Genomic DNA, 12,229 nt, shown 5'->3' on the forward strand with positions numbered 1-12,229 from the left:
GATCAGTCATGAAAAAGTTGCAGATATTCAGCACAGGCATCTCTTTTGAAGAGGAACTTTTGTCTGGCACATTCTTACTAAGGAACTTCCTCAGAGATGGGAACTGTGGAGCAGAGTGATCTCCTGACAGCATACAGTACTATGGCTACAGCCTGACCAGAATAAGTGTGAACAGATTTGGGGGACCCTATTTTAGGCTGTTAGTCTTCTGGTGTCAGATGTAGTATTTCATTATGTTATTTTTAAAGCTCTAGCAGGTGGATTCATACTGCAACATTAAAATCATAATTACAGATGAATTAAAATTGCAATTTTATTTTTAAAATTATAATTACATTTAATACCCAAAAATGGGATCGCATCTTAAAATCATCACCTGAACCACAAGGCTGAACTCCTTTCCTCAATTATACCATTTCCAAATATTCCCTCTTTCCAGAACTCTGTGAAGTTTTATGTCAGAAAAAAATTGCTTCATGACTCTTTAAAAATGATCCGGAGAGTTCAGCAGCGCTTCTGATTTTCTCTCACCCGAATCACAGTGGGCAGAGTTCTTGTCCAAACCCTCACCTCTGTCCCAATTATCATGGCACAAAGATATTTTCATTAAAATATCCCCATAACAAAAAGCTCAGATGCATCACACATTCACAAAGGAACAAAGCCATCAGGCAAGCCTTTTGGTGCCCAGCTGAGTTCTCCCTTGCTCTTCTCTGCCCTTTCTTGCCACAGGGCTCTTCCAAAAACCTGTGGAGGCTTTTAAAAACAGTGCAATGCCCTCACGTGTTTCCATGTACACCAGGAGAAGTGACCCACCTTCAGCTGTGATTTTTAAGTATGCAAAATGTTGTTAGGTAATTTCAGAGCAAATCTTGCAATCAGTTTAAGTAGCTGTAATAATTTGAGCTATTGAAAGTGTTATGATGCTGCTTGCGTGTCTTGATGAGGTTCAAAGGCTTAAAATAGGAAACCCAAGTGTTTGTTTGTTTGTAGGAGAAAGCATGTGTTGTGCATACGCTGGTGCTTTTATGTTTACAGCTGCAGCCCTGAGTAAATTGCTGTTTCTTGAAGTCTCCCATTCATGGCTGTGGCTGTAGATTACACATTTCCTTTCTGAAGGGCTAATTAATGTCATCCAAATTTTGAACAGTTAATTTCTAGGTAGTCTCGAGGCAGCTGCAATGTCTCTAACCAAGGAAACACTTCTTACTTGCATAAATGGCCCGTACACTCTTATGTTTTACCAAGGTAACCTGGGAAACACAGATGTTCAAGATTCAGATGCTATTCTCTTGAATGGGGTTCATCTGCTACCTGCTTAAATCGAGGGGATTATGCTTAATTTGCCAAAATGTGATATTAAATTCAATGATGCAGTAGGTAAAAGCCAGTTATCTTCATATTTTTCTGGTAGAACTGCTCTCTGATGTTCTCACAGTCGGTGCAGGGGGAAAGGAGCCATGTTCTGATGGTGTTCATGTTTTTTTCACTTGCATCTCCATGGCCTTTCCAGGCTAAAGAAGCAGACTCCTAATTAGAGATTTCAGTTGGACATCAGCCATTTTCTTCTGATTCTAAACCTGTGTTTTGGGAAGGAGATTACACAGTCCATTTCCTTTGGCAGATGGTTTGCTTTGGTAAAACAGCTGCATCATTGCAGGACGAAGCAAAGATTAACAGAAATGTGCACTTACTTTGTATTTAGACTGAACATGAAAATTTAAAAAAAAAAAAATCTATTTTTATATGAATCCTATAGCCTTCCATTCTTTATTTACTTCAGCACTCTTCTTTCAACAATGGTGAAGCATCTGCTCCTTCTCTCTTATAGCAGGCCTCAGTATTTTTCTTCCGTCTTTCCATCAATATTGCCATGGCATAGACAGGAAACAAGAAAGTAGACCAAGCTGGTAAGGGTCTTTCCTTCCAGCAGTTAGCTTCTCTTCTGTTTTTCCCAGCCTTTCAGCTGAGAGAGATACCTGGATATTGCTTTCCTCTGCTGTCCTGACAAAAATGAGTTGCTGTGATTCCAAGGAAAAGCCTTCCTTGTGTTAGTTATGCATCCACTTTGAATTGTCATCAAGGTTCTTTCTTTTGACTTGAGAGAAAAGCAGTTTTGAAGGTGATACAATGCATTCTGGAAGAGATAGAAAAATTTGCTCTGAAGTTTTCTGTTACTGAAAGCCATGACTGTCTTAATCTAGAGAATGAGACAGAATGAATGTCCTGCTCAGAGGCAATATCTTCTGAAGATGGATGTATAACCCTGTTTGGTTCCTTCAGCCTTTCAATGAAGCCCAGGGAATGCAGCTTTTTGGGTGAGGTTTGTCCTAGCTGAAACTGAAGGTGTTGATCTCATTAGTGGAAGAATAAACATCACATTAAGAACAATAAAGCAAGGGAATCTCTATGATTTTCAATTCAAGTTTCTTTTGCGCTTGCACCACAACTTTCATCAGTGCAATTAAAATAGGGATTTATTTAAACTCATCAACAAGCATATCACAAAGTCCCTTCAGCACAGCACTCTTACCCTCGCTCTCTCCTTGTGCAAAAGCAGCTTTTAGTGATCAAATATTACCAATATTTTATATTATAAATTATAAATTATAAAAATTATAAATATTACAAATATTTTTCAGTTGTATCAGTACCTGTACTCCCAAAACAAAGCTATTAGAGTTGAGGAATCCGTTGGGCAGTATTTTGTTCTTTTTCAAAACTTTCTGCACCGTATATTAACAACAATTTTAGATGTTACTGCTGTGTTAAAAAGCTAAAATGACACACAGAGTAAGAACTGAATTTCCTGACCGGTATTCATGCAAGTAGATAATTTGAAGCTGAGAAAATACTGCAAAACCATATGAAAGATGACAATAGGAAGTCTGATAGGCTGCTTCACACAACTGTAGAGATGACTTCATAGTGAAATGCAGAGATTTTGGCAGAGAATATACTAAAAAAAATACAAAAAAAGAGTTAAGTCAATTCAGCAGTCTTCTATCGGATGATACAGGGCTGTGAGAGAGAAAAGCAGGCGTGCTTTAAAATGAAACCTGGTGTATAGAATGCTTATTCAGCCCTCATCTCTCTGGCAACTGTGTGTTAGTCTGTTGTACATAAACTGTGTTGATGGATGTTTGGGCTCAGGCTGCCTCAGAGGTGAGGGAGCCTAGAACTTCTTCCTGCAGTCTGCTGTATGAATCTCAACATTTGCTTTCAACTCTACCTTTTTCTCCTAGTAGAGGACGCTGTAGGGATTAGTAGTTATGTTGTAGTCATGAAGGATGTGGTTTAGTGGGTATTGGTGGTAGGTGGATGGTTGGACTTGGATGATCTTGGAGGTCTCTTCCAACCTTGGTGATTCTGTGATTAGCAAGAGATCAGGTGTGCCATTGCTTAGTGAGTAGCTGTGTAATTATTTTTTTTTTTAAGCTCTGCATTTGGTACCCTAGCACGTTACTGACTTCTTTGCAGCAGAAGAATGTCTCTTTATGTTGGTCTGCTCCTGACAAAATAGGGGTAGTTTATTCAGCCCTCTGAGAGGTGGGAATTTGGATACACTACAGGCTGTGAGTTATGTGCACTGGAATGTCTTGGGTGGATGTTTTTTAAAACCCAGAATAGAGGCAGAGGTAATGAAGTGAGCCGCGAGGTCTCTGAACAGAAACATATGTTCATTTTATGTACTTGTTTTTCAGAATATGGAGAATTAATGCTTTGTTTTGCATTTCTTCTTGCACTGTGGTATATGCCTTACTGATCATAGGAAGTAGAGCATCCAGAATTCATTAGGTAGCCAGGGAAGGGCATCTGAAATGCAGGTAAGAGGACTGGCATTGATATCAGCTTAGTTTAAAATGTATCTGTCTCACTACTAGAGTATTAATATGATTGGGAAATTCGAGGAACAAATCTAAACTTAGTTCTCAGCAAATCCACTTCTATAGGCTGAAATAGATGGGTTTTTTAAGAGTCCAGTCTAAAAGCCCTTTGGTAGGTAGTAGGGATATATAAATGTTGGAGAGACACTGCTTCTAGGCAGAACTGACAGAGCTAGTCATTCATCAGCCAGACTGTTCTGAACAGCTGTGCAGTGAGAAAGCAAGTTTTAACTGGGATATATGCATCTAACCACTTCATCAATATATTTGTAACTTCTGAAATAACAAAATTGTGGTAATTTGTCTGTGCTCTTCTTGCATTTGCCAAGGATTTGAAGCACGTGGAATTGTTTGGTGTTGAATACTTTGCTTATGAAAAAAAAAAAAGTAGCATTTTCTTGATGTTGGGAACAGGGAGGAGTGGAGACAGGATTTGGCCAAGAACTCAGAAAGGCAATCTGATGTTTTTCCAAGACCAACTCTCTTAAAAAAAAATAATAATAATAAAAAAATGCTAGTGCCTATAGGTTATTATGGCATAACTGGAGATGCCTGTTGTCTCTGACAGAGCATGCTGTACTGTACAGATAGAGCATGTACTGCCTCTGTACAGCATCTGTGAAGTGACTTTTTGCCTCCTTCTTAAAGAGAGGTTAACCTCTTTTTCTATTCTAAACAGTGAGATTAGCATATTAGCATATTAGCATAATGCAATCTATTAACCTCCATTTTAAAGAATTTGTATTTAAGATCATTTAAAATAAACTAATGTAAGTACTGTGCTCTGTTTACGTGCTTCTGGATCAGCCTAGATGCATGGACCTCTAGATTTTAGTATGGTCTCAGAGCAAGGTGTGCTTCCAATACAGCTCTTACAAACAACTTCACTGAAACCTTCTTGCATCAAGAAGTCTATTTGTTAAAAATAAATGCAATTCTGCCCTGTGAAAAAGATCTCAGTCATACTCTGTCAAGGTTGTGTGCTGGTGGAGTTGAGCATAAGCAAATTAGAAGTAAACCACCTTTCTCAAATGATCCAAAAACCTGAAGGTATGCATCTGTGCCATTAATAAGATATATGGGCACAATTAATGTGACTACCAGTGAAGACCAGGCTATCTGCCCTACTTCTGACACCAGCAGGCTTGAAGGCTCTGGTCAAGGTTCGTGTGATACCCCAGCACATTGCAGGGCTGCATCAGATAGGGTAACGAGGCAGGGGCCTCTCTACCTTCTATGTTTGCAACATGCCCTGATGGCATTGAGCCAGGACAGGCTGTCATTAGGCAAGTTTTTGGTGATGCTCCATCCAACCTTCGCAGCCCTAATTCAGAACCTATTATTTTTGGCATTTGATCACCAGAATGACTGGAGGGATCAACAAAGATAGCGTTTCGTTGTCACTTTAATTCAGAATGAAAACAGTGATTGACAGAAAATGTGGACAAATTGTGCTCACTACAACCCATATTTTAAAAGTGTTTAGGTACTTAAAGATACAAGCAAGTACTTAGAAGATATTTTCAGAGTAGCAGTATGCTCAACTCCAATTATTTTTAATAAGACATATGTACCTTCTTATTTCAAAGAAGACTGATAGGAACATATGTGAGGTTTTAAGCACGGAAGGACAGATCTGATATGATGTCACTGCTGAAAATGAGACTTCATTATTTAAACATTACAAGACTGCTTTGACATTAAAATGATCTGTGGATTATATGAGTGGTGTTGACCTTTAGGAGGTCGTATAGCATTCATTTTGAGTAGTCAGTCTGGAAAAAAGGATTATTTTCTGGTTGATCAGAAGGATAATTACACGTTACAGAGATTGATTGGAGTTCTGTGCCTGTATGTGTGTGAGGGATAGGAAGGGAAATGCATGTTGTATTATTTGAAAGAAAACACCTGAATTTGTTTTGAGAACACAATGAAGAGTACCTCTGGTTAAATGCTATTGTCAGAGGAGCTGTGAGCCTCGGGTTTGAAAACTCTCCCAGTGGCCTGAAGCTAACGCTGAGTGACATGACCCAGCACTTAGGGCATGGAAGTGTGCACCAGAAGAACCAAGGTTTTACCTGAGCACTTGGCAAAGACCACAGGTACCCTACTGCTCCTTGTTGGCACAGCATCTCCCCGGAAGGTATTTGGAGATGTCCCACTGCAAGAGGCGAGAAGAAGAGTTGTCTTAGCGTGGCCGGCCCTAATGTGTGTGCCCAGCCTTGTAAGCTGTGTGTATATCATGACAAATGTGATTGTGTAGTCAATGGGAATAGGCAGGTCATCCACCAGAGTGGGCAGAAAGTTCTGCATGTACCCTGGACAGAGGACTGTGAGAAGTCTGCCTGTGCAAATGCATCCACACAGGTGCACTCATCCTTTTCTTTCCCCCAGGAGCTGCCTTGCATATGGTATTTCTGCTACCGCAGGGAGTGAAACAAATGTTGGGCTGTAAATACAAATGTAAATGCGAGACAGAAAGCTGTGCTGTTAACGATGCCAGTGAACTCTATAGCTTCTCAAAAGCATAAGTAGTTTTACGAATGATAGATGATAAGCAGTTATGGAAGTGGGGAGAAAGGGTAGTTAAAAGCAAACTGTACTGTAAGTAGGTGAGAGTGAGCATATGCAATATATATGCAATATATTCAGATATCTGCAATCTGAAACAAGCAAAGTTATCACAATTGAGCTAACTAATAACACAAATGGACACAGGGTGTTGATGAAGTTAATGAATGAAATCACAGTTATGATGATAATTATTTATCCAATGAATTATGTTGTTCTGATGTGACTGAAGCCATCTGCCAGGTTTTCAACCTCAAATCTTTTTTTTTTTCCCCAAAACAGAGAGAAGGAAAGGGACTGAAATATCACCATAGCTAATTACTAATTTGCTACAGATTGCCAAGGATGCAAGATGTGCTCTCAAAGGAATGGTAAAATCTGTAAAAACAAAGTTTGTGAGAAGCACTGGATGTGTCCATATAGAGTTTGAGGATTTTATTTTGGTACAAATACCTTTATTCATTTTTTCTAAAGTCTATTTTCAGTCTGCTTGAAAGAATTTCTGAAGAAGCCAATGATAAGTATTAAGCTGCACAGATTAAAAAAAAAAAAAAAAAGAATCAGAAGAAGTGTGAATCTTTTTAAATCAAATCATTGCAATACTTCGTCTCAAAACAGCATTCTTCTGCACTGAGTGGGCACCTTGAAACAGTAACAGGCATCTCTCATTATTATTAAAAAGTTTATTTTTGTATGAAGGAAAATGAGTAATATTAATATATTTTGATTTTTTGGGGGCTTGGCCAGAACGTGAAATTCAGGTCTTATGTGCTCTAAACATGTGTATGCAATAGCTGAATTAAACAAAGATGATAATAAAAGGGGGCAGTTTTGAAAAGAAAGGTAGCAAAGTAGATGTTCCTGATGGTTTAACTGATAACTTTTGTGTTTTGATTCCTTTCTGACACTTACTGTGGGCCCACCCTAGCAATTAGCTGTTCCTAGTTTGCTCTCTGTTATCTCACAGGGACTATCAGTGTAGCCCTTTGATACGTTATAATGCAGAAAATCATTTTCTAGTCTTTTCAGCTTTCTTTTTGTTTTCATATAACTGGCTTTTACAAGGGTAAACATTTCCATAACAACAGTCCAGTGCATCTTTTTAATGCAGTGAAGTAGATCTTTCATTTCCAAAGCACTTTGGAACAAATCATTGATGAAAGATTGTTTATCTCTCTGTATATGCACACACAAACCCACTACATGCACTATAAAACCACTATATGCAATAATTAATAGTTTTCCCTATAGTTAAAAACAGAATCTCAACATTTGAAAGCCAAATAACATATTGGGAATGAAGTAACTTCAGGCAATATTGCTTGAAGGCACTATGAATGCAGGTAGTACTGGAGGTCACTGCTCTGGTATGCACTCACTATTCCAAACCAGCACTAGGTGTGTTAGAATGCACAGTTTATAAGGCCAAGCATTTGCATGTTTACCGAAATGCATCCTTCCCAAAGATAGAAATCTCTTCTGCTTGGCAAATTGGAGCACAATGCTGTGTAGGTAAAAGATCTGTGATGTCTAAAATTAGATAGATGATCGTGGGCTCAACTCTATATGCTAAAGACAGGGTCTGGCAGTGGCTTTTGAAGTGTGGAGGCTGACTTCTGTCTAATGCTGCTGCTCTGACTATCCCTAGCATTCATCCAAAGATAATGCAAACCCAGTATCCTTCTGCTGTGAGAGCAGGAGGTTAACTTCTGTGGCACTGGGGTGAATGATGTTTATGGCGCTCCTCAATGTTGAGATTTGATCTAGTCCTTATGGAATGGGGAGGGAGGTTTTTGAATGTAGTCCACCATGGTAGGCAGATATTTCTAGCAACTTCCTCTAGAAAATGATTGAGTTCCATCTGAAAATCTGTCTCTTGTGTTCTGCTGGAAAAGTAGTTGCACCGTCCAAACATATTGATGGTTATAATTCTCTTTTTCCACATTCTGCTTACTTATGGCCATTTTGTATCTTTTTGCTCTTATTCCTATTTCATTTTTCATTTAAAATTTCTTCTTTCTGGTGGAGAGTTATGCATGTCTTTCCTCTAGTGAGATTACTGAAAGTAATCTTATTCCCTCACAGATGCGCCCTATAACCTTCAACTGCTTGAAATCAGGTGTGATTTTCTATATAAAGCACAATCGATAGGCAATGTAATAAATGAGAAGAACAAAAATATTGGGCAGCTCAGTACAAGAAAAGATATATGGTACCATTATGACCTAGCTGATTAGTTCTTCAGTTCCTGGCAAAAAGATTTTGAATTTGGCCAGACTTCTGAGTGGATTCCTCTTTTCCATTGTCTCTCTCCTCTATCCTTGTATTGTGGAGTGGTCTCAGAGCTCATGAACCACGCTGTTTTAAGAGGAAAATGAAGTTGGAAGATGTGCTCTAGTGCAGCACTTCAGCTGCAAATGGCCATCCAGACTGGGAGGCCAGAGTGTATTTAGTCTGAAAATAAAAACAAACACAGCATGGTCTGGAAACTGGGTCCTCAGCACAAAGTGTTTCATCCTGCAGGTCTGCCCCTGTGGTACATGTGGTTTGCTGTTGTGGACATGAAGTTTTCCTTTGCCCTTACAGTACCTTTGCATCCACTTGTCACATTTGCTCATCTACAGAGTGTTTATCCTACATCTAGAAAAACAGAAAGAGCTACCCAGGAAAGACCAGACTGTTCCTCCTGTGTATGAACGTGGTCTCACAGAGGGACCTTGCTGGTAGTCAAGATTAGGAATCAGCAATGCATTTACCTCCTTCAGACAGATTCAATTGAGTGGTATCCCTTGGTTACCTCCTGACTCATACCAATCTGCATATAAAAAAGATTATTGTATTAGGAAACTCTATGTGGAGATAGGTAGATTAGCATTTAAAGACCTGAGTTAATATGACAGATTTAGACCCTGTATTTCCACATATTGACTTTTATTTCCTTGGTTCCCAAAGATTTCTGCTTTTAAATCTTGCTTATTAACCCATAAATGCTCTCTTTTAGCATAAAGATTACCATGCAAACTGGTTATCTGCCTTTATTTAGGTACAGCTACCAGAGCCTGGAGTAGAAATGAATAAACTTTTTTTATGATAACTCAACTTATTCAGAGTAAATTTTGGTTGTAATCCCTTTTGTTTGAAAAAGTATAGAACAAGGCTCATCTGTGATATTCAGTACTAAACCTGGCAAGAAGAGTCACAGTCAGAGGTCAACGAAGGTGATTGTTCAAGCTGTTGCTTTAGATTCATGTACTTGAGTCATTCTGACTTAAGAAGGAAGGGCTACATTCTGGAAGGGTATTTGAAAGATAGATTATCTATTAGATTATCACTAGTAGCACATGAATTAGACTAATGGAAGCTGTGGTCTGTGTCACTAGCACTGCATGTTTATCAGATTGCTTTTCCTGTTTGATCTGGTATCCTGTGCTGCAATGGGCATAAAGTTCTTTACTATGAGAGCGGTGAGGTGCTGGAGCAGGCTGCCCAGATAGACTGTGGATGCCCCATCCCTGGAGGTGTTCAAGACCAGATTGGATGGGGCCCTGGGCAGCCTGGGCTAGTATTAAATGGGCAGGTTGGTGGCCCTGCCTGTGGTGCGGCATGTGCGTGATGTCCTGGGGATCAGGCCCAGCCAGCACAGGTTCATGAAATGCAGGTTGTGCTTGACCAACCTCATCTCCTTCTACGACTGGGTGACCTGTCTGGTAGATGAGGGAAGGGCTGTTGATGTAGTCTTCTTAGAGTTCAGCAAAGCCTTTGATACGGTCTCTCACCGTATTCTTCTGGGGAAACTGGCTGCCCACAGCCTGGACAGGTCTACCCTTCTTTGGGTAAAGAACTGGCTATAGGGCTGTGTCCAGCGGGTCATGGTGAATGGGTTCAAGTCCAGCTGGTGTCCTGCTTCAAGTGGTGTCCCCCAGGGGTTGGTACTGGGGCCCATCTTGTTTAATATCTTTATTGATGATCTAGATGAGGGGATTGAGTAATTGAGGGGATCAGTAAGTTTGCGGGTAACACCAAGCTGGATCACTGGACTGAGGTGAATGGGATGAGGTTCAACAAGGCCAGGTGCCGGGTCCTGCACTTTGGGCAGCTGGGGGAGCTGAGATTGTTCAGTCTGGAGAAGAGGAGGCTCAGGGGAGACCTCACTGCACTCTACAACTGCCTGAAAGGGAGGTTGTGATGAGGAGGGGTTTGGCCTCTTCTCAGAGGCAACGAACAGAACCCAAGGAAATGGCCACAAGTTGTACCAGAGGAGGTTTAGGTTGGACATCAGGAAGGACTTTTTCTCTCAGAGAGTGGTCGGGCACTGGAATGGCTGCCCAGGGAGGTGGTGGAGTCGCCATCCCTGGCAGTGTTCAAGAGGAATCTGGATGAGGAGCTGCAAGATCTGGTTTAGTGCTTGTGGTGGCAATGGTGATGAGAGGACGGTTGGACTAGATGATCTTACAGGTTGTTTCCAACCTTGTGATTCTATGATTCTGTGACAGGCTGCCCAGAGTCTGTGGAGTCTTCTCCTTGAAGACCTTAAAGGCTGTCTGGACATGGTCATGGGCAAGCAGCTCTGGATTGTCTTCCTTGGGGATCTCCAGAGGCACCTTCTAACCTCACCTGCTCTGTCATTTTGTGTTTTTTTGGTTTTTTTTTTGTTTTTTTTTTGAGGCAGAATTTACATGTGGATCTGAGATCTTGATTCATGACCGGGAGCTGGAGTTACTGTAGTAGTAATGGTTTCTGGTGTTAATACAACAATATGTACAAGCCTGAAGCAATAGCAAATTATGTTTTGCTCAATCTAATGTCGTTACTGAACGAACCCCATCACTTCCAAAGAAAATGAGTCCCAAATGCAGTACGTTGTTAGCTGGCTGCTAACCCAATCCTTCTTTCTTTCCTTTTATTTAATTCATGGACTTAATTATGAGAAGAGAATGAGTGGTTATGGAGAATAAGAGCAAGGAAGGTGTATTACCTCCATGTATCTCTTTTCATGTAACTCCTGCAAATGTAATTCATCCTTGTGTGAAGAGAATATGCGCTGGATAATCTTATAGCTGCCTGAAAAGTATCTTGGTGGTTGTTATTGCCCAGGGTAACTTCACAGATAACTTTTAGGTGTATACAATTCTGTTATCAGATAGACGATGTTGTGTTTGGCATGTTGAATCTTAGCAGGCTTTACTTCAATGTTAAGGACACTGTATAGGATGAGATCTCATTTTCTTCCTATGTTCATAGTGGGGCTTACAGTAAATTTTTCAGGTGGTCTCCTCAAAGTGCAGCTTAAAAAATAGCAACTCTTAACAATGAGAGAGTTTAATCAGTAATCTCTGAGAAACTACTTCATTCCACAAATGAATTATATGAAGCTTAGGACTGTGGTCAGTGATATCCTGTCTTGGGTGAATGACTTCACCTTCTGTAAATCCTAAAGTGTTTCTGAACATGGATGTGAATGTGAATGGACCAAATGCCATGCAGACAGTATTTTAACTTGGCTGGTGTTTTGCTGCTTGACTTCATGCACATCAGTGGTACTATGCATACTGAAGAAAAAGATGAGAGACTTATACTCTGACTTGACTTTGCAGCCTTGTTGGATGTGGATTTACTAGAGAAGTTACATGCCTTCCCATGGACTACCTTCAGGTTGTTGCGTTTCCTTCTGGTTGGCATGCTCAGGTCTGCCAAAGCGCTTCTCAGTCACGCTGTCAAACACAACTGCACAGCAAGGGCAGTGCTGTTGGCATCAAGCTTTGGAAGGATCT

Source organism: Lagopus leucura, unplaced genomic scaffold (genome assembly GCF_019238085.1).
Source record: "Lagopus leucura isolate 7727_CA_CO unplaced genomic scaffold, USGS_WTPT01 Super-Scaffold_100157, whole genome shotgun sequence".
NCBI classification, from domain to species: Eukaryota; Metazoa; Chordata; class Aves; order Galliformes; family Phasianidae; genus Lagopus; species Lagopus leucura.